The following is a 21274-nucleotide window of genomic DNA, read 5'->3' on the forward strand; positions in this document are numbered from 1 at the left end:
AAGAGGGGACAGCTAGAGAGTAATAGGATAAGGTGATAAATATAGCAGAGAGACTATCACCCCAAAAAAAGCATACATGTATGACAGATGTAAGTGTGCTGCCAATGGAAAAAAAATCCTATCCCTGACCATATCAGATAATGGTAATAACAGATCCTCTAGAGGAAGCTGAAAACATGTGTAACAAAGAACCAATAATCCTATATATAAAATACATATAGGTAGGTATCAGAGTTGTTATATACTATCAAATAGACTGTGTAATCATAATAAATACGCAATGAGATATACATGTCAGTGAGTCAAAAAGACAGACATGGAGCTTCCATTACCTTGGGTCATGTCAGTGGGATAGGAGGCAGCGTGGGAGGGAATGCTGGGGGTGCACGGCAGCCTCGACGCGCGTTTCGCCCGGAAATGGCTTCGTCAGGAATATCTCATTGCGTATTTATTATGATTACACAGTCTATTTGATAGTATATAACAACTCTGATACCTACCTATATGTATTTTATATATAGGATTATTGGTTCTACGTTAGACATGTTTTCAGCTTCCTCTAGAGGATCTGTTATTACCATTATCTGATATGGTCAGGGTTAGGATTTTTTATCCATTGGCAGCACACTTACATCTGTCATATATGTATGCTTTTTTTGGGGTGTTAGTCTCTCTGCTATATTTATTACCTTATCCTATTACTCTCTAGCTGTCCCCTCTTCCCCTCCCCTGCTGTCTTTATTTTGTACTTTATTATTTATATTGATTGTCATTTTTCTGATATTTATATTTTTTTCAATAAAGAATATTTTCTCTATTTTCCCTTATATGTGTCTGTTTGGAGAATATTTACTGATAGACTCTTATTATCACCTGTTTAAGAGGGAAAGGGTTCTCCCTTCCCCCGCAGTATAACATATTTATATTCTTTTCTCCAGTATAGATCTTTTTGGTTTTGCTTTCATTATAGGGATTTGCGGACCATGTATTATATGGTAGGCAGATAGGTTTTCATAGTCATATGAGCGCCTGTTTTTATAGCGACAAGGTGTATTTATCAGAGGCATCATCTACAGGTACATACAATGTATTAACAAACTTTAATAATTATTTGCGTGAAGGTATATGAATAAATCAGCAAGTTTGCTTTTGTTTATTCTTTTATTTTTGGAGTTTACACTATGTACCGTGCTGCACAAATAAAATATTAACTTTATTCTTTGGATCAGTAAGAATATGGAGAAACTAAATATATACAGTTCTGTGTTTTATTACTTTTATGCAATGTATAGACTCTTTGAAAAAAAATCATTTGTTTTTGGGTTGCCATATTCTGAGAGCTATAAGTTTAGCAATTTTCCGTCAAAATCTTGAATTGTTTCGTATTGTTATTCTTTGAAGAGCAATGTTAGGCCGTACAATAATTTTGCGACTTTTGACATTTTCACATCATTTTGTTCAGCTCTGACAAAGTGGATTGAGTTGGGGCAGGACGGGTGGCGTGAGGGAGTGTGGCGAACCCCGCTTATCAAATTCATGGCATTTCTTACAACTTCTCGACTCACCTGATTCATTAAAGGGAATCTGTCAGATGATTTTTGCTACGTTATCTGACAGCAGAATGATGTAGGCAAAGAGAAGCTGAATCCAACAATGTAACACTTAGTTTACTCGATACAGCAATCTCAGCTTTTAGACTTTGAATGCAGCAGAGCTGAGAAAGCTAACCCCTCCCACATCAGGCTCTCAGTGTACAAAGTCCATAGACAGTGGGGTGCTTATCACAGTAGGGGCCATTGCCGGACTAGTGTAGTCCAGCAATGTTAATTGCTTAGTGATTAGTGTTGAGCGATACCTTCCGATATCGGGAAATATCGGATCGGATTGGATCGGACCGATACCGAAAAAGTATCGGATATCGCCGATTCCGATACCGGAAACCAATGCAAGTCAATGGGACATAAATATCGGAATTAAAATAAACCCTTTCTTTCCTTGTAGGTTATTTCTACATGAAGGAAAACAACTAAGAATAATGTAGAATGTATTGGGGGAGGTGGGGGAGACAATAAAGGCATAGAGGTTTAGCCCAGTCAAATGGAATAGCAGGAATTAATATTTTTTTATTATGTTCTGAGTTACGGAAATATTAACTATGTTAAGTATTTTTATATTTTGTCAGATATTTATGTTTCACTACTTCCATGCTCTTCACCTTCTTTTTTACTTCTCCCACACTTTCTCCTTCATCATCCTCAGCATCTTTTTCATCCACTTCTTCTTCACCTTCTTCTTCTTCACCTTCTTCGTATTATTCTTTTTTTTACATTCTTCATATTCTACTTCTTCATCTTCTTCATATTCTTCTTCTTCATCATATTCTTATTTGTGACAGGCATTCCTGTAGTTGTTATCTATAAAAGGTTGGACATTACACCTTTCGTTCTGCCCGTCACAAAAGATTTACAACAGGATTTGTCCGCGTTCAGTTTGGCCTGCAGCAGCAGGTCTTTTCCAGGGGCACCACGAGGAGGAACGGACTCACCCCCATACACTGCTTAGTCATCTTCTGCTTATAATTTAGATATTATCTTTTGCTCTGATTTTTAGTCTTATGCTTAATGTTCTTCCGCTTTTTGTTCTGCAGCTTCTTGTATTTCTGCTTCTTGGTTTTCTGTCTCTTGTTTTTCTGTATCTTGGTGCTTGTCTTCTCTTCTTTGTCTTCTTGGTCAACTTCTTCAGGGTCATCTTCTTGGTCTTCTTCGGGGTGGTCTTCAGGGTCGTCGTCTTCGGGGGTCCTCGTCTTCGGGGTCCTCGTCTTCTTCGGGTTGGTCTTCTGGGTCCTCGTCTTCGGGGTCCTCGTCTTCTTCGGGGTGGTCTTCAGGGTCCTTGTCTTCTTCGGGGTGGTCTTCAGGGTCCTCGTCTTCTTCGGGGTGGTCTTCAGGGTCCTCGTCTTCAGGGTCATTGTCTTCGGGGTCCTCGTCTTCTTAGGGTTGGTCTTCAGGGTCCTCGTCTTCAGGGTCCTCGTCAGGGAGATCCAGAGTGATTACCAAGAACCATTTCAAAAAGCTTGAACTTGGAAATGTAGCAGAAGGTACAAGAAAGCTGAGGAACTACCGAGGACCAGCTGACGGTACTGGAACCCGGATGGATAGCAGAAGGTACAAGAGCCAATGGAACTACCGAGGACCAGCTGATGTTACTGGAACTCGGTTACTAAGCAGGAGGTACCTGTGCCAGAAAGCACTACCAAGGACCAGCAGACGTTGGTGGAACTTGGATACCGAGAAGGAGGCACCTAATCCAAAGGCACTGCCGAGAACCAGCTGACGGTACTGGAACCCGGATGGGTAGCAGAAGGTACAAGAGCCAATGGAACTACCGAGGACCAGCTGATGTTACTGGAACCCAGATGGGTAGCAGAAGGTACAAGAGCCAATAGAACTACCGAGGACCAGCTGATGTTACTGGAACTCGGTTACTAAGCAGGAGGTACCTGTGCCAGAAAGCACTACCAAGGACCAGCAGACGTTGGTGGAACTTGGATACCGAGAAGGAGGCACCTAATCCAAAGGCACTGCCGAGAACCAGCTGACGGTACTGGAACCCGGATGGGTAGCAGAAGGTACCCATGTAAAAAAAAAGTTCAAGGCCGCGAGCCGGCCGCAGTTACCAAAACCCACAGTCCTACAGAGGGTGCTTGTCCTATTGGCACTATGGAACCAGCCTTCATTGCCAGATCCCGCAGCCCACATAGGAGTCACCTAAACTGCAGGCACCATAGAGTCGGCTAACCCGACCGCAACACGACAGGACAACGCATTGGAGGCAAAGTGACGTTGACACTACCCGGAAACAGCTGGCGTGCTGGAACCAGGCTGGGCAGGAGGGAGTACCCGTGCCAAAGACACTGCCGAGAACCAGCTGACGGTACTGGAACCCGGATGGGTAGCAGAAGATACAAGAGCAAATGGAACTACCGAGGACCAGCTGACGGTACTGGAACCCGGATGGGTAGCAGAAGGTACAAGAGCCAATGGAACTACCGAGGACCAGCTGATGTTACTGGAACTCGGTTACTAAGCAGGAGGTACCTGTGCCAGAAAGCACTACCAAGGACCAGCAGACGTTGGTGGAACTTGGATACCGAGAAGGAGGCACCTAATCCAAAGGCACTGCCGAGAACCAGCTGACGGTACTGGAACCCGGATGGGTAGCAGAAGGTACCCATGTAAAAAAAAAGTTCAAGGCCACGAGCCGGCCGCAGTTACCAAAACCCACAGTCCTACAGAGGGTGCTTGTCCTATTGGCACTATGGAACCAGCCTTCATTGCCAGATCCCGCAGCCCACATAGGAGTCACCTAAACTGCAGGCACCATAGAGTCGGCTAACCCGACCGCAACACGACAGGACAACGCATTGGAGGCAAAGTGACGTTGACACTACCCGGAAACAGCTGGCGTGCTGGAACCAGGCTGGGCAGGAGGGAGTACCCGTGCCAAAGACACTGCCGAGAACCAGCTGACGGTACTGGAACCCGGATGGGTAGCAGAAGGTACAAGAGCCAATGGAACTACCGAGGACCAGCTGATGTTACTGGAACCCGGATGGGTAGCAGAAGGTACAAGAGCCAATGGAACTACCGAGGACCAGCTGATGTTACTGGAACTCGGTTACTAAGCAGGAGGTACCTGTGCCAGAAAGCACTACCAAGGACCAGCAGACGTTGGTGGAACTTGGATACCGAGAAGGAGGCACCTAATCCAAAGGCACTGCCGAGAACCAGCTGACGGTACTGGAACCCGGATGGGTAGCAGAAGATACAAGAGCAAATGGAACTACCGAGGACCAGCTGACGGTACTGGAACCAGGATGGGTAGCAGAAGATACAAGAGCAAATGGAACTACCGAGGACCAGCTGACGGTACTGGAACCCGGATGGGTAGCAGAAGGTACAAGAGCCAATGGAACTACCGAGGACCAGCTGATGTTACTGGAACTCGGTTACTAAGCAGGAGGTACCTGTGCCAGAAAGCACTACCAAGGACCAGCAGACGTTGGTGGAACTTGGATACCGAGAAGGAGGCACCTAATCCAAAGGCACTGCCGAGAACCAGCTGACGGTACTGGAACCCGGATGGGTAGCAGAAGGTACCCATGTAAAAAAAAAGTTCAAGGCCGCGAGCCGGCCGCAGTTACCAAAACCCACAGTCCTACAGAGGGTGCTTGTCCTATTGGCACTATGGAACCAGCCTTCATTGCCAGATCCCGCAGCCCACATAGGAGTCACCTAAACTGCAGGCACCATAGAGTCGGCTAACCCGACCGCAACACGACAGGACAACGCATTGGAGGCAAAGTGACGTTGACACTACCCGGAAACAGCTGGCGTGCTGGAACCAGGCTGGGCAGGAGGGAGTACCCGTGCCAAAGACACTGCCGAGAACCAGCTGACGGTACTGGAACCCGGATGGGTAGCAGAAGGTACAAGAGCCAATGGAACTGCCGAGAACCAGCTGGCGGTGCTGGAGCCCAGGGTAAATACTAAAAACAGAAGAGCCAGAGGTGTATTTGGAGGAGGTTTTAAATCCGTACTACAGTGGATGTGGACAAAGCAGGAGAATTTGCCGGACACACAGCTGGGGATCAGCTGACGTTACTGAATCCCAATAACACTGGAGCAAGCGTTGACTGTGCAGACGGCACTTCTGAGCAGCAACTAGCGGTATTGGAGCCCAGGGTAAATACTAAAAACGGAGGAGCCAGAGGTGTAATTGGAGCAAGTTTTAAATAAGTAGCACAGTGAATATGGACAGAGCAGGAGAAATTGCCGTGAACACAGCAGGGGAACAGCTGACGTTACCGAACCCCAATAACACCGCAGCAAGTGTTGACTGTGCAGACGGCACTTCCGAGCGCCAACTGGCGGTGCTGGAGCCCAGGGATAAGAATGAAAACAGAGGAGCCAGAGGTGTAATTGGAGCAACTTTAAAATCTGTAGTAGTGAGAATGTGGACAGAGCAGGAGAAATTGCCGTCCGCACAGCAGGGGAACAGCTGACGTTACTGAACCCCAATAACATGGTAGCAAGTGTTGACTGTGCAGACAGCACTTCCGAGCGCCAACTGGCGGTGCTGGAGCCCAGGGATAAGAATGAAAACAGAGGAGCCAGAGGTGTAATTCGAGCAACTTTAAAATGTGTAGTACAGTGGATGTGGACAAAGCAGGAGAAATTGCCGTCCGCACAGCAGGAGAACAGCTGACGTTACTGAACCCCAATAACACGGCAGCAAGTGTTGACTGTGCAGACGGCACTTCCGAGCGCCAACTGGCGGTGCTGGAGCCCAGGGATAAGAATGAAAACAGAGGAGCCAGAGGTGTAATTCGAGCAACTTTAAAATGTGTAGTACAGTGGATTTGGACAAAGCAGGAGAAATTGCCGTCCGCACAGCAGGAGAACAGCTGACGTTACTGAACCCCAATAACACGGCAGCAAGTGTTGACTGTGCAGACGGCACTTCCGTGCGCCAACTGGCGGTGTTGGAGCTCAGGGATAATACTGAAAACAGAGGAGCCAGAGGTGTAATTGGAGCAACTTTAAAATCTGTAGTAGTGAGAATGTGGACAGAGCAGGAGAAATTGCCGTCCGCACAGCAGGGGAACAGCTGACGTTACTGAACCCCAATAACATGGTAGCAAGTGTTGACTGTGCAGACAGCACTTCCGAGCGCCAACTGGCGGTGCTGGAGCCCAGGGATAAGAATGAAAACAGAGGAGCCAGAGGAGTAATTGGAGCAACTTTAAAATGTGTAGTACAGTGGATGTGGACAAATCAGGAGAAATTGCCGTCCGCACAGCAGGAGAACAGCTGACGTTACTGAACCCCAATAACACGGCAGCAAGTGTTGACTGTGCAGACGGCACTTCCGAGCGCCAACTGGCGGTGTTGGAGCTCAGGGATTACAGTTCAGGTGGTAGAAACATGAACAGAACAGGAGACCTGGATACTGTTGCCAACCAATTATTTATTCTGGAAGAGGACTGGCAAATTCATGAGAGATCCAGGCCTTGTTCATTTTGAGAAAAGTAAGCCGGTCAACGTTATCGGAGGATAGTCGCATGCGACGGTCTGTTAGTACACCACCTGCGGCACTAAAGACGCGTTCCGATAATACACTAGCAGCAGGGCAAGCTAGCACCTCCAGTGCATACTGACTAAGCTCTGGCCATGTATCCAGCTTACAGACCCAAAACTTGAAGGGAGAAGAGCCGTCTGGGAGTACACTAAGAGGGCAAGACATGTAGTCTGTCACCATCTGACGGAAACGTTGCCTCCTGCTGACTGGAGCTGTCTGTGATGGTGTAGACATTTGTGGCGGCGGGGACACAAAACTTTGCCACATTTCGGCCATACTGGTCTTGCCTTGTGCTGAGGCGCTGCTTCTGCTCCCTCTTTGTGCAGAGCTTCCTCCACTGCCTCGACGCACTGAGCTGCTTTGTAAAGCACTAGCAGCACTGCTCTCGGTTGGAATGGAGAACATGATGGAATGCACCAGTGCGTCTTGGTACTCCCGCATTTTACGCTCCCGGTTCAATGGTGTTATGAGGCTTTGTAAGTTGTCCCGGTAGCGAGGATCTAGGAGGGTGGACACCCAATAATCAGCCGTGTTGAGAATGTGGGCGATGCGGCGGTCGTTTCTGAGGCACTGCAGCATGAAATCAACCATGTGCTGCAGACTGCCAACTGGCCAAGAAACGCTGTCCCCTGCTTGAGGCGTGATCTCTGCCTGCTCTGCATCACCCCACCCTCGCTCTAGATACTGACTACTAGAGCATTGTGTACCTCCCTCCTCTGGACAGATGTCTTCCTCATCCATTGACTCCTCCTCATCCTCCTCACAAAGTGTCCCCTGCCTAGGCCTTTGTGAGGAACCACATTGCGCAGACTGTAGAGAAGCAGATGGCATTTGTGACTCCTCATCCTCCACCTCTTCCAAAACCTCGTCCCTTAGTGCTTGCAGTGTTTTTTCAAGCAGGCAGATAAGGGGGATAGTCATGCTGACTAGTGCATCATCTGCACTCGCCATCCGCGTGGAATAATCGAAGGCACGCAAAACGTGGCAAATGTCCTTCATAGAGGCCCACTCAGTGGTGGTGAAGTGTGAACGGCGCGCACTGCGACTTGTTTGCGCCTGCTGCAGCTGGTACTCCATTACTGCTGCCTGCGGCTCACACAACCTCTCCAACATATGTAACGTTGAATTCCACCTGGTGGGTAGGTCACATATGATGCGATGTTCCGGAAGACATAATCGGCGCTGCAGAGCTGCAATGCGTTATCTTGCATTGCTGGAACGCCGCAAGTGAGCGCACTCTATGCGGACCTTGTGAAGCAGTGCATCAAGATCCGGATAGTCCCTCAAAAAACTCTGCACGACCAAGTTGAGCACATGTGCCAGACATGGGATGTGAGTGAGGTTGCCTAGGCCCAGAGCTGCCACCAGATTTCGGCCATTGTCACACACTACCATGCCTGGCTGGAGATTCGCTGGCACAAACCACACGTCACTCTGCTGCTTGATGGCATTCCAGAGCTCCTGCGCTGTGTGGCTTCGATTCCCCAAAGAAATTAATTTTAATACGGCCTGTTGACGTTTGGCCACGGCTGTGCTCATATCGGTCATCATAACAGGTAACCGTTCACGGGTCGATGTGGAGGTAGACCGTGACGGCTCCTGCAGCGCTGATTCAGAGGAACTGGAGTATGAGGAGGAGTCAATGTGTACAGACTGGATTCCTGCAATCCTTGGAGTTGGCAGAACACGTACAGCGCCACTCTCAAGATCTGTACCCGGCTCCACAACATTTACCCAATGGGCAGTGAGGGAAAGGTATCGTCCCTGTCCATGCTTACTGGTCCACGCATCAGTGGTCAGGTGGACCTTGCTACTGACGGCGTTTTGTAGCGCATGTTTAATTTTTCCCTCCACATGATGTTGCAGGGCAGGGACGGCTTGCCTGCTGAAATAAAAGCGGCTGGGCACGTTGTATTGTGGGACTGCCAATGCCATAAAGTTACGGAATGTGTCAGTCTCCACCAGCCTGAATGATAGCATTTCAAGGGCCAGTAGTTTAGCAATGCCAGCATTCAGAGCCTGTGCTCGGGGGTGGTTTGCCGAGTATGGGCGCCTTTTCTCCCATGCCTGTGCTAACGATGGCTGTAGACTGGCCTGGGAGTGTGAGGATGACTGGGAAAGTGGTGCTGTGGGTGGAATTACACTGTGTCTCTGTACAACAGTGCCAGAGATTCTTCCATGGCGATCCTGTGAGGAAGCCGAACCAGCTGTGTGTGAGCTGGAGGAAGAGGCTACAACACGAGCTGAAGAGGTGGTAGGTGGCGCTGTAGGTTGGCCTAGGTCTTCAGTGTGTTTGTGTAACTCCACCACGTGCTTGGTCCGCACATGTTTCCACATATTTGTGGTATTGAGGTTGCTGACACTTTTCCCTCTTTTCACCTTCTGATTACACAGCTTGCATTTGACAAAGCAAATGTCATCTGCAACTGTGTCAAAAAAGGACCAGGCACTGCAAGTCTTGGGAGCGCCCGCTTTGGATTTTGGAAGAGCCATGCTCCTAATGGGTGCCGAAGTGGAGGCTACAGGCAACCAAGTCTGCCCCCTCCCTCTCCCTCCTTTTTGGGCCGTTCGGGGAATCTCTTCCTCAGAGCTGCTCCCACCACCTTCCTGTCCCTCACGCCATGATGGGTCAAGGACCTCATCATCTACACCACCCTCTTCAAACAACTGCTTCTCCTGGGTAGTCTCGACAGCACAGTACGCACCAGAAAGTGGCACCTGAGTCTCATCATCAGATGCGTACTGAGGTGTGCTGCTGACCATAGGCACTGGCCCACCCGCCTCTTCAGATTCAGAGAGACAAAACGGTTGCGCATCACTGCATACTACCTCTTCTTCAAATTCTCGAATTCTGCTTGGCTGGCCCCCTCTTTCCAAGCCAAGAGATTCAGAGAACAGAAGTAGAGATGGCTCCTGTCCAGGGCTCTCTGACTGCCTGGGCAATTTGGCAGGTGGTGAAGAGACAGATGGGTGCTCTTCAGTGCTCAGGACCTGAGAGGATCTGGAACTAATTGAAGTCGATGCGTTAGCTGCCATCCATCCGACAACGGCTTCAATTTGGTCCTCGCGCAGCAGTGGGGTATGGCTAGCTCCTACAAAGCTGCGCATAAAGGACTGTTCCCTGGTAAAACTGGGGGATGCTGAGTCACTGGTGCCCGCAGCAGGCACAGAATCCCCACGTCCTCTCCCTGCAGGCACAGAATCCTCACGTCCTCTCCCTGCAGAAACTCCACGCCCACGCCCACGACCACGACCACATGCCTTACTCCCTGCCTTCTTCATCTTGGTAGACTGATAAAGATAGGCAGAAAAGTACTAAGGGCTTAGTGTGCTTATTCCTGAACAGCTGCTAACAGGTATAAGAAACACTAATTTTATAAAGTGTGGACTAGACTTTAATATGAGCTAATGTGGCCTACACAACTGTAAAGTGGAGTGTTTGGTGAACTTTATTTAGGTTTTTTTTGTCACAAAAAGACACTGGATGTGCCTAAAGATGTAATAACGATAGTATCACAAACTTTTTGTAGCTATTACAATGTAGGAAGGTAACCTACAATGCAATAGATGAGGCTGCAAAAAATAGGCTAATACTAATCTGGCTGGGGCTGCAGGGCCCAATGCTGCAGAAAGGCTCCTCTATCTACTCCTATATAGTGTGTTTGGAATCAATTTAGCTGAATATGGATGGAACCACCACACTAATAGGAGATATCAGGAAAAATTATGAATTGGCAATAAAGGACAATGTATGAGGCAGTGACACACACTGAGTGCACTACAACCAGACGGGGTTGAAGCACACACTACAGGGTGAGCTGCACTCACACACCAGACCTTGCAGACAGCGGTGAACAGTACAGATGCAGAGCACTGTGCACTAGTGCTGCAAGACGGAAAAAAAATTCTCTATCTACTCCTATATAGTGTGTTTGGAACCAATTTAGCTGAATACAGATGGAACCACCACACTAATAGGAGATATCAGGAAAAATTATGAATTGGCAATAAAGGACAATGTATGAGGCAGTGACACACACTGAGTGCACTACAACCAGACGGGGTTGAAGCACACACTACAGGGTGAGCTGCACTCACACACCAGACCTTGCAGACAGCGGTGAACAGTACAGATGCAGAGCACTGTGCACTAGTGCTGCAAGACGGAAAAAAATTTCTCTATCTACTCCTATATAGTGTGTTTGGAACCAATTTAGCTGAATACAGATGGAACCACCACACTAATAGGAGATATCAGGAAAAATTATGAATTGGCAAAAAAGGACAATGTATGAGGCAGTGACACACACTGAGTGCACTACAACCAGACTTGGCTGAAGCACACACTACAGGGTGAGCTGCACTCACACACACAGACCTTGCAGATAGCGGTGAACAGCACAGGGAACTGTGCACTAGCACTGCAAGGCACAGTGATTTAGAAAGTAGCTTGGGTAAAGCAGTATAGAGCAAATAGGTAGCTAAAACTGTCCCTCAGAACAACAGCGTCCTATCCCTAACTGAATTCACAGCAGAGTGAGCTCAAAATGGCGGCGGTGGCTTTTATAGTGCATCATGACATCATTTCAGCAGCCAATCACAGCCATGCCATTAGTTAAGATGCCTACATGCCTAACAGGATGTGCCCACACTTCTTAGGATCCTCATTGGCTGAATAAAATGAAAATGTCTCATTGCATTATGGGAACTTCCGATTCCGGTATACGATATTGCAATAGTATCGGAATTAAGTATCGGAATTCCGATACCGCGAATATCGGCCGATAAGCGATATTTCAGTATCGGAATGCTCAACACTATTAGTGATAAATCCTTCACAGTTAGAGTGCTTTCACATTGCATTTAGGGACACACTCTGTGGCATACATATGAACACCCACAAAATGTGATTCAGACGTATGCGCCAATTGGGGCTATGTACTGTAATGGTACCGGCACAGTGAACATGCGCTCTGATGTGCATAATTTTTGGGAGTGTACACCTACTGGAAGTGGACACTCAGATGCAGTCTACTACATTTAAGTGTCCGCCTCCACTAGTTGTACACTCCCGAAAATGATGCACATCACAGCGCACGTTCGCTGTGTCGGCACCATTACAGTCTATGGCCCCTTTTCGGCGCATATGTCCGAATCCCATTTTGTGGGGGTTTGGGCATATGACCCAACGGGGTCACCGAGCGTGTCCCTGAACACAATGTAAAATCACCCCAAGTAAACAACAGCATGCACTTTTACAAGTGACACATCCATGAGTTTTGTATTTCAGCCTCTATCTCCTGCTGTCTTCAGATTACATAGCAAAAACTTGCAGACTGATTCCCTTTAACAGGAGCCTGATTTATTAACAAGTATATGAATCAGGCACCATACACCCTATCCATCCCTCCCATCGAGACCAGTGTGAAAAATGCTCTTGGTCCTTAGAAGGTGTTAAAATTAGGTAAATACAAACTGAGATGAAAGGAAACACATGACAAATTACACCGTGTTGTTATGTACATAGCAAAAACTAGACCAAAATGCATAAGCAGTGTGTGAAAAATGAATTACACTCAATGAATTATTACCTTATAGAACTTGAAGTAATCATTTTCTGTATGATTTTATCAGTTATTAACACTATTCAGGAAGAATTTTGTCCCACTTGTCTTTACAGTGTTGCTTAAGTTCCTTGATATGTGTGTGCATTCAACGCCGCATACTATCAAGCACAGTGGTGGAGGGGTGATGATTTGGGTTTGTTTTGCAACCATATGACCTGTGTACCTTATAGTCATTGAGGTGACATTGAACTCATCTGTAGGATATGTGCATGTGACATCTTTTTCAGGCTAATTTTGCCTCAAACACACCTGAAAATGTACAACAAAACCATTTAAAAAATGAACATGATGCACAGCCATATAAAAATGACATTTCTGTGCACATGTTCAGTCTTTTATCACTTCCTTTAACTATTTTGGTTTTCGGAAACCACAAAGCCACTAAAAGAAATAATATGCTGATCCTCTGGGTGGCTTTCGCTAGGAAGCTGCTCGCCACTATAGTGGAAAATACATAGAATAGATGCTACAAAAAATGACAGCAAAGTTGCCGGCTGAGCTACTTCATTTACTAGAAAGACTCAGAGATTCCGACGACAGAAAAAAGACGTCATGTCCAGAAAACCTAGTGAAGCTTTGCCGGAAAGCTGGAGTGTTGAGGCTCACTGGGCAGAGTGGCAGACTACTGAAGGGTGTAGATCCAAATTTCATGGGCATAGTTACAGAGCCCAAGGTCTATGCTTGGAGGAACACTGCATTGTATACCAACAGCCCCGTAACTCTGCTGCTGTTATCTGACATTTGAAGAATGGGCCTTCCATTTTCAAATGTTGTAACCACTTATAATTTGACCCGCCATCAGTAAGAATGAGTTCTTTGTTCAACTACGAGGGCTCTTCTTGTTCTCATTATTTAACACATTGGGATGCTCCACATTGCAATACCAACAAATGGGAACAGTATGGCCATTTGTCACCACCCACACATTTGTTTAATGGGCTTGACCAGGATGAACGACTTGTGCATTGTATTAGTCACTGCACATTGCATTACAACCTATAGTTTTACAGTTACTAAAGGTAAGGCAATGAATAAAGGAGAAGTAAAATAAAAAATCATATCAGAACTGTTTTCGGAGAAGTGAAAAATTAAAGCCTTTCTATGGCTTTCCAGAAGTTAATTGAGTCAGGAAAGAGGTTTATGATTTGGGAACAATTATATTCACTTAGGTTATTTAGTCAATTTTTCCCTCCCAGAGAGTGTGCAAATCTCTGCTCTATTGCAGTGAATGTGACATGCTATTACAGCCGCATGTACATGTTGCCAGAATTAATTGCTCTTCCATTCTGATATAGAATGTGAACTGCAGGGAGAGCTACAAAATGTACTTTATTCCGATTTTCATTGTTTCACAGTTAATCTTTTATATCTGCCATTGTTCCATTCCAGGTGACATGTATTTTTAGCATATTCTCTATAATACATTACCCACAGATTTGACATTGGATTGTGCTGTTTTAACTATATATCTTTCCAGGCAATAAGGTCACAAAGATAAATTCTAGATATAATTAGCGATCAGCCAACAAATCATCCATCAATAAGAATATGTTTTTTTTTTGTAGATTTTTCTCCGTGTCCTTCGGTAGTAACGTAATTGTTCCTCAACTGAACTGAACAATGTAATTTCTGTGTATTTTATAGAAAAGCAGGGATTTAGCAAAGGTAGCAGGTGGGCATGTGACATAAGCCCTATGTGCATGTCTTTCTGTTTTGGTCAGGTTATTTAGGCATGAGACCAGGGCAGTGAACTACCTAAAATTTTGGCAAAAGCAGTGTGAGAAAGCAGAAATATTTACATTTTTATGATTTGGATCTTAGTCTGTTTAAGGATTGCGAGGTGTCAGGGCACTGCAAACAAGCCTTTCTGCTTTAGCCAGATAGTCTGACGCCTCTCACCCAACCAAACCAGAACTCACACTTTGCACTGACGAGGGGAAGTATCCCGAAACAAAGTGTCTGTAAATTGAGTTTCTGATTCTGGCTTATATCTTAAGTCATGTGATAAGGCTCGTTAAAGGGTCATTACTGACTTTTAGGATTGCTACTTCCTGTAGGTGGCACTAGAGTTCTGGTCCTTTAAAAGTCTCCTCACAGTGACATGCTTAACATGTCACTCTCAGACAGAAAATTAGGAAAATGGACTATGGGAGCAAACATAATTTTTTTTCCAGGTAAAGGACAACTTTGCTACAACTAGAAAAAACAGAGTGCAATATGACTGTACTTAAGACTAAAAAAAGAACATAAATCCATTTAGTTCAGCCTCTTTTTCTGCATTTTCATCTTCTGCCTACAAATATAGCATATAGAATAAATACCTCATTGAACAATCCACTCTCCTGTTACCTAGTGATTTGTACAGCTGTAGCAGGCACTAAATTAGCAAATGTTGACTCGTAATGACAGCTACATAACCTGCTTATCATTGGCACTCTCATGCAATTTAAATCAGTGGCTGCACTAAGCAATTTGTGTAGATACTCTGATAACTGTGGAGTTTGCCACACATGTTTTCTTAAGAAATACCACATCTGGAACTGTAACATTATAACACAAGAAATGCATCCATGCGCATTTTAAACTATTACATTTTCCTCTAACAGAGAGTTCAATAGTTACACTGCTCTTACAGTAAAGAGTTATGATTAGTGATGAGCGAGCATACTCGTAAGTACTCAGTACTCGCCCGATCATCTCAGTACTCGAGATGCTCAGAGCTCGCAGAGTATTTGCGAGATGCTCGGGTCCCCTCCCTGCATGTTTGGCGCTCTTTAGAGAGCCAATCAACAGGCAGGGATTGCCTGCCACTTATTGTAATGCTGCAGCCATGGTGGTTGTGGCATTACAGTGATTGGCTGACTTCACAGCGTCATCAGGTCTATATAAGACCTGGCGCCGCTGTGCTCGTCAGTCTACTCCGCAATCAGGCAGTGTAGGGAGAGGTGCTGCTGAGCACATATACATTGTCAGAAAATACTACCATTTCTTGCCTCCATTAAAAATTTCTTTCAGTGTGTCAGTGAAGCAATTCACACCAGTTTGCTGTTCAAACTAGCTACCTACAGGCCAGATATTTAAAACTCAATAGTCTCCGTCACACGGATCACATATAAGTTTGCTCCAAACTCAGTCATTTGTAGTGAGCGTGGAGGATACTGTCCTCCATTTAAAATGGGAAAGGCACGTGGCAAGGGACGGGGAACTGGACATGATGGTGCATGCAGAGGCCGAGGACAAGGCCGAGGGCAAGCTGAAATTGTGCCACAGCAAACACCCACATCTTCTCGCCCGACCTTCCTGTCCTAATTCCTAGGAGACCACAGCACACCACTATTGAACCCAGAGCAGTGTCAAGAGGTTGTTGGTTTGATAGCGGAAAATGCTTCTAGTCACTTAGCCACCATCACCACCCTGTCTTCCACACTGTCAAGTCTCAGTAGCCGTGAGCCTGGACCGCATATTCCTCACCCTGATCCTCCTTCCTCCCACCATGCCGAGTGCCCGGAAACAACTGATCCCACACTTGAACACTCCGAAGAGCTGTTCACTTTTCCATTTATAGATTCGGGCCTCTCACCCAGTCCACTTGAAGCGGGGCAAGAGGAGATCGCGTTTAGCGATGCCCAAATATTTGAGCAGCCACGGTCACATGAAGGCGACGGTGGGAAAGTGTCACAAGAGGTGTACGATGATGAGATACTATTGCCAGAAAGTCAGGAGGAGGACCAGGGTGCGGAAGTGGAAGACGAGGTGGTGAATGATATAGTGACTGACCGAACCTGGCAGGAGGACATGCAGAGCGATGAGAGCAGCACACAGGGGGAGGGACGCAGAGCACCCTAACAGGCAGGAAGAAGCAGTGTGATTGCCGCAGACAAAAGGAAGGCAACCGCTCCCGGTAGCACCAACACAAAGGAAGTTGGCAGTACAACTATTAGGTCTTCCCGAGTCTGGTTGTTTTTTAAAGACTCTGCCGATAACCCCAAAAAAGACATTTGTACAACCTGCCAGGCCAGCATCAGCAGGGCTGGCAAAACGACCAGCGTGACCACCACCAGCATGATCAGGCACATGGCAGCAAAGCACCCGACTTTGTTCCTGGACCCTGGGGTTCGGCCCACAGTGTCTATGGGTGGCACGATTGATTCTTCCGCAGTCGTGCATGTGAGCCAATCCCCTGTCCATGGTGCATGCAAAGATGCCTCCAGCCCTGAACCTGTCATTGCACACTCTCAAGCAGCAGCATCAGGAAGCACGTCCACGTCCTTGTCCCAGCGCAGCGTTCAGTTGTCCTTACCTCAGTCCTTGGAACGCAAGCACAAATACGCAGCCAACGCCCCACAGGCCACACTACTAAATTCTCACATTTCACGACTGCTTGCGCTCAAAATGTTTCCTTTTAGGCTCGTGGAGATGGAAGCATTCCACAACCTGATGGCGGCGGCCGTCCCTCGGTACTCGGTCCCCAGCCACCACTATTTCTCTCGCTGTGCCGTCCCCGCATTACACAAGCACATGTCCCAAAAGATTAGCTGTGCCCTCAACAAAGCAGTTACCGGGAAAATCCAACTAACCACGGACACGTAGACAAGTGCTTGTGGGCAGGGATGGTACATCTCACTGACGGCACACTGGGTTAACATAGTGGAAGCCGGGACCTAGTCGGACCTTGGGATGGAGCAAGTCCTCCCGACGCCAAGGATTGTGAGACCTAGGTCAATCAGGGTTGCCCCCACGGTCTACAGCTCCTGCACCTCATTCTCCTCAGCCTCCTCCTCCTCCTCTTCAGCCTCCATCTCCGAAATGACCACATCAGTCACAAGCTGGAAGTACTGCAGCACTGCCTCGGCCAAGCGGCAACAGGCTGTGATGAAGCTAATATGCATAGGTGACAAACAGCACAGTGCTGAAGAGTTGTGGACAGCTCTGAAAGAGCAGGCAGATCTGTGGCTCACACCGCTGAACCTGCAGTTAGGCATGGTGGTGTGTGACAATGGCCGAAACCTGGTGGCGGCTCTGAGGCGAGGCGAGCTCACACACGTACCATGCCTGGCTCATGTGCTTAACCTCATGGTTCAGCGGTTTCTCAAATCGTACCAGGAGCTGCCAGATCCGCTTGTTAAAGTATGCCACCTGTGTGCCCATTTTAGAAAGTCACCTACAGCTTCTGCCGCCGTTGTCGTGTTTCAGCAGCGTTTGCAGATTCCGGCTCACCGTCTGGTGTGTGATGTCCCCACGCGTTGGAACTTTACACTGCAGATGTTGTGATGGATTTGTGAGCAGAAGAGGGCAGTTGTTGAGTACCAGCATCAACAAGGCCATCGGTATTCAGTTCAGACTCCACACATAAGACCTCAGGAGTGGACATGGATGTTAGACATATGTTCCATCCTCCAAAACTTTGAGGACTCCACCAAGATGGACGCCATAATTAGTGTCACCATCAAGCTTCTCTGTCTTCTGAAACGCTCTCTGCTCACAATCAAAGAGGATGCATTGCAGGCGGAGCACGATGAGATGGAACAAGGAACCATACATGGTGATTACACATAACCCAGCCTCATCTCATCCCAACGTGGATTGGATGACAATGAGGAAGAGGAGGAGGAAGGACAGGAGCTAGTTTCAAGTGCTATAGACGGTACTACCTGCACAGCTGTCATACCGTCTGTTCAGCGTGGATGGCCAGAGGACAGAGAGGAGGAGGAGAGCATGGTCAGTCCTCCTCTTGGTGAGGACACGGAAGTCTTTCCTGTTAGTAGTCTGGCACGCAAGGCTGAGTTTATGTTGCGCTGCCTTTCCCATGACCCTCGCATTCTCAAAATTTTGGGTGACAGTCATTACTGGTTGGTGACACTTCTTGACCCACGCTACAAGGAGAACTTTATATCCCTTATTCCTGAGGCTGACAGGTCTACAAAAATGAGGCTGTACCAGAAGGCCCTTGTTGTGGAACAATTAAAAAAATTCCCATCTGAAAACGCTGGCAGCAGAGGGCACACTTCGTTGGACACCCAAGGAGTGCAGGAGAGAGAGACACAACTTCAATCCAGCAGAGGCAGGGGAACACTGTCAAAGTTCTGGGAGCGTTTTCTCAGCCCCTTCCATCGCACAGGCCCTGAGGCGCGGGGTACTATCACAAGGAGTGCAAAGTTTGGAAGATGCTGAGGGAGTACCTTGCCGACCGTACCAACGTCCTCCGTGATTCATCTGTGCCTTATAATTATTGGGTATCCAAGCTGGATATGTGAAATGAACTGGCTCTCTATGCCTTGGAGGTCCTGGCCTGTCCTGCCGCCAGCATTTTATCAGAGCGGGTTTTTAGTGCAGTTGATGGAATTATAACTGATAAGCACATCTGCCTGTTGAAGGCTTGATTGGGCCAGACTTCTCAACACCATCGAATGATAGCAGTGTAACATAAACTCATAAGCCCTTATCCTCCTCCTTCTCCCCATCCTCCACCACCATATCACCAGAGTGACCGTGGACTGTGATGCAACACCCACATAATTTTTTTAAATGGTGTTTATGATGCCCGTAAAAAAACAAAATTATACAGTATGTTCATGTATACCCCCCATGGGTAAATGTTTGTCAGCTCATACACTTAGTGCATAGGCATTACAAGCATAGGAGGCCCGCTCCTTTCTAATGGGAACATTTTTTTATGAAGCCCTCTTCCACGTCTCTTCCAAGGGGCATTGGAATGCCTCCCAATTTTTGCAGCCCTTGCATTCACTTCATAGGCCAACACAATGGGAGACCCACTTCCTAATATTGGGAACATTGTTTTCAGGAGGCCCTCTGACCTCCATGTCTCTTCCAAGGGGCATTGGAGTGCCTCCAAATTTTGGCAACCCTTGCATTCACTTCATAGGCAAACACAATGGGAGACCTACTTCCTAATAATGGGAATATTGTTTTCAGGAGGCCCTCCTCTAAGTCTCTTCAAAGGGGTATTGGGGTGTATCCAAATTTTGGGCAGCCCTGACACTCACTGCATATGCAATTACAGTATAGGAGACCCACTCTTTAGTAATGGGAACAATAAAGCAAAGGCGGCTGATGGATCTCTATGAACAGTGAGGGCCGACTGCTGGCCCTTTAAGAAAAGTAAAGGCCATCTGATGGCCCTATAAAAATAGGCTTTGTGACTCTCAGAATTCCTCCTTCATAAATGAAACATGATGTGTCTGATGATATCTCACACACCACATTGCCAGATAAGGCATTTGTCACGGTTGAAAGCAAAGCAAAAGTGCAAAAACGCATCAAAAACGCTATGTGTGAACATAGCCCAAGGTGTGGAGGAGCATTTTTGTTATTTATTTTGCTTTATATACAAGTCATTACGCTGGAAAGGATGTTCCTTAACATATTTCCCAGGAAATTCCATTTTGGTTTCATTTTGGTATGGTTTATTGTGAGTCTGTAAAAGTGGCGTAATACCTCTGACAACGTTGTTGACAGAAGTGACCTGGGAGTCAGAAATGCTTCCAGGGGTCTTCCCCGTGCTGTTCCCATGTCATTTGAGCACTGTTCCCATCGATTTAGGCAATTTTTAGGCCCTCTGCAGACCGCCGGGGGGAGCGGGAAGCATGAAAAATGCTCGAGTTTCCCATAGACTTACATTGGGCTCGTTGCTTGGGTCGAGCACCCGAGTATTCCAATGTGCTCGACCCGAGCATCGAGTACCCGAGCATTTTAGTGCTCGCTCATCACTAGCTATGATTAAAAAAATATATGGACTTAACTGACAAATGAGCAGCCTAACATTACAATGCAGTGCAATGACCCCCATAGCTAACAACACAGTATAATGCCCCCATAACCCCTTCAATAGTATGTAATGTAATTTAAATGTAACATAAAGATGATGTATTAAATACCCCTAGCAAGACTTGTTGTAGTCATCCAAGTCCTTTCCATTTATAGTCAATAATTCTCACTATAGTTTACCAAGCTTTGTAGATCCTTTGCAGACTCCTATGTTTTAAAAAGCATGGTGGTCACTATTTTCCCTTCTTTATAAGACCTCTTATACGTCATGGTTATGTGTATATAGTCTAAAGTCCTCCATACACATTAGATAGCTGCTGGTTGAACAATCGTTCAGCTATCTCCCCCAACTTTCCCATACACACTGATGCTCAACTCGGACAATCGCTTATGTGTTTTCTATGAGTAAGAAACTGCCACATTATGTCAAATTCTTCTGGCAGCGGTTTATCTCAAAAAGAAAAACAGAGATTGTTTATTCAACAGGCTGGATCCTTCTTTTACCAACATCATCTGTAGGATAGAGTCAGGAGACCCCGATACCGATTACTCTGACCGCCAATCTAGTTGTTATTGGTATGTTCAGGCCAAATGTAAAAAGGCTTAATTCAAGTCCAGCTAAGTTCAATCAGGTGAAAGCAATTGTCCAGAAAAAATTCTATATATTGTAATAGCCCTATAAGTTATTATTTTCTTTATAAGACACTCCGTTTTTCCTGTACTGA

At 46.6% G+C, this 21274-nt stretch overlaps 1 protein-coding gene across 1 annotated transcript in view; it reads left to right on the top strand.

The window, feature by feature from the left end:
* The window catches only part of EPHA10 (EPH receptor A10), a 1221975-nt gene that overhangs the window by 701745 nt on the left and 498956 nt on the right, over positions 1-21274 (top strand). The gene's annotated exons all lie outside the window — the stretch shown is intronic.

Source organism: Phyllobates terribilis, unplaced genomic scaffold (assembly GCF_046119375.1).
Source record: "Phyllobates terribilis strain yellow unplaced genomic scaffold, ASM4611937v1 Scaffold_2__4_contigs__length_985480577, whole genome shotgun sequence".
In the NCBI taxonomy this organism is placed as follows: Eukaryota; Metazoa; Chordata; class Amphibia; order Anura; family Dendrobatidae; genus Phyllobates; species Phyllobates terribilis.